Below are 2,392 nucleotides of genomic sequence, written 5' to 3'. Positions count from 1 at the left end.
GTTGGTGACGGTGAGGTCGTCTTACTGGAAGTGACGGTCGGGTTGTCTAACTGGAAGTGAAACTGTTGGTGTTGTTCTGCATTCTGATAATGTTGATTGGCAGGGTGAGGGATCAGAAGAGGGATGGCGGGGGCGTTTGAGTTGTATTGGCAGTTTGCCATTGGCAAGGCCCTCATGTAGACGCTGGACGAGATGGCGCTTAGCCCCGAGCTCGCTGTCAGTCTCCAAGTACAGTTCGACGAGGTCTGTTCATTATTTTCATCTTGGTCTTCTTGTTTCTTTCAGTCCATGAGCGCTGGACCACTAGCTCAAGAGCAAGGCCTTCTTCAAGGTACCAAACAGGTTGCCACCTCTCTTTCTTGTGCCACATATTCATCACTACACTGTACAGATTCCAAGGGAACAATGGTGAAATAACGTGATGTTGTTACATGTTGGTGTAACTGTACTGATGCAGATCAGCTACAGATCTTTCATATCTTCTGTTGGATGCCATGATGACTTCTGTGCTTAATTATGAAGTAAGTTACTCGACAACCCATTTGTTTTCCAAGTCGCTTCAGGGAATTGTTCTTTTGGGACCATATTTCTTTGCAAAAAGTAACCTCAACTTGCTTAATGGCCACATAAGGCAGTTGCTTCAACTTCTGGACAAGACACACAGACATGCAACTGTGTGACAACTTAAAGTCTTTTGGGGAATTTTGATAACAAAAGTAGAGCATTACTACTCAAAAGGATGACTAATTAATTAACCCATCCAATCCAAGCATCAGAAAAGTAGAGCATTACTGTTCAAAGGGATGACTAATTAATTAACCTCTTAATTTATTTTTACAGGAATTAACCAGATAGTATCTCCTTGAATAAGTTTGAAATAGCTACTATTTATAAAATGTAGTGGCATGTAGAAATTGAGGAAGCGAAGCTGTGGTAGGTTATGCGCCATGCTTATTAGGATAAGGGTGTGAGATACTATTTTCCTCTTGCTAGTATAGTTTAAGCCTGTAACCTGAACCCCTCAAAAAGCGGTAAAAAAACCAATACTAACCGATCAATGATGATCTTGAGATAGGTTATGGATGTATTTCCATCTACTATGTATAACATAAATTGCATGGCCTTCAACCTTTGTAAGTGACTTATAACCTGCCTCTCTCACTACTTGCATGATGTCAGCTCATTGTGTGTTAACAATTCATTTTGTTATTTTCTTTGTAGATTCAATCAAAAGATATATGGATGATTCTATGGTTTGTGGCAAGTATACTGCAATCATGATGATGATGTTCCCGTTGATGATGATGATGATGATGTTCCCGTTGATGATGATGGATGCCTTCAGTTTTAGTTAAAGTTAGTTTTAGTTAAAGTTGTAGTGATGTTGTTCCTGTTGGATGATGTTCCTCGGTTAAGTTTTAGTTAGTTCTAGTTGATGGATTATTGTCTGTTTAAGTTTCACTCTCAAGAAAATATTTAGATTATGGATCACATTGGGATGATGTTCCTCCTGTAATATCCACTATTGTAATCCAACAGTTTTATTCAATATATGATATCTTCCTCTTGTGAGTATATTCTATTTTTTCCTCACTTGATATGCATAATTATCACCATTATACGGCGAATTAATTTAATAATAATAAAAATCACATTATATATGCACGAACACTTAAAAGTTTTGCAAATTTTCTGTTGCCGAGCAGTGAAATTTTGATTCCTGTACATGAAGCAACAACATATAGAAGTGTTGTACAAGTTCGTTTTATGTGTTGTACTCTTGCAACGGCCCCTTTTACCAACGGTAGTATAAGCGTTACATTATGCGCTAGCAACGCTGGATAAGGCAACGCATCCCAAACCGTTGGTAAAGACACTAACAACGCATATATGGACCTTTAGATACGGAAAAAAGCGTTGTTATAGGGAGGTTCCTGTTGTAGTGCACGTGCCCCGAGGTACCAACAAGGAAGCCGACGACATCGCCAAGAGAGCATCCAAGCGGCAGCCGCAAGAGCCCGGTGTCTTTGAGGAGCGGCTCTTCAAGCCATCAGCTACACCACCACTTTCAAGCATGACTCGGCCTCGGGAGGAGCTCCCACAGCCTCCAGCCACGGGAGCCCCAGCCTGTGGCCCGACCTCAGGAGCTCGGTTGCTCTTGGACGACGAGTTGTACAGGAAACCACTGAACGATGTCACGCTGCGCTGCATCTCCAGTGATCAAGGAAGGGAGTTGCTGGTTGACATAAACGGTGGGGACTGTGGGCACCATTCGTCGTCACGGACCCTCGTTGGCAAGGTGTTCCGTAGTGGATTCTACTGGCCTACGGCACTCAACGACGCAGCCGAGCTGGTGAAGTCCTGCGAGGCTTGCCAATTCCACGCCAAGCAA

General features: G+C 42.5%; 1 long non-coding RNA gene across 1 annotated transcript; it reads left to right on the top strand.

Annotated features, from left to right (window-relative positions):
• Positions 1-255: 255 nt before the first annotated feature.
• Positions 256-1,316, top strand: LOC123124629 (uncharacterized). Its single transcript, XR_006461174.1, has 3 exons — positions 256-342; positions 458-521; positions 1,222-1,316. It is a non-coding gene; the product is annotated as an uncharacterized lncRNA (long non-coding RNA).
• The last annotated feature ends 1,076 nt before the right edge of the window (positions 1,317-2,392 follow it).

The sequence above is a fragment of the Triticum aestivum genome, chromosome 5D (genome assembly GCF_018294505.1).
Source record: "Triticum aestivum cultivar Chinese Spring chromosome 5D, IWGSC CS RefSeq v2.1, whole genome shotgun sequence".
In the NCBI taxonomy this organism is placed as follows: Eukaryota; Viridiplantae; Streptophyta; class Magnoliopsida; order Poales; family Poaceae; genus Triticum; species Triticum aestivum.
This window is presented reverse-complemented; position numbering and strand designations above follow the sequence as displayed.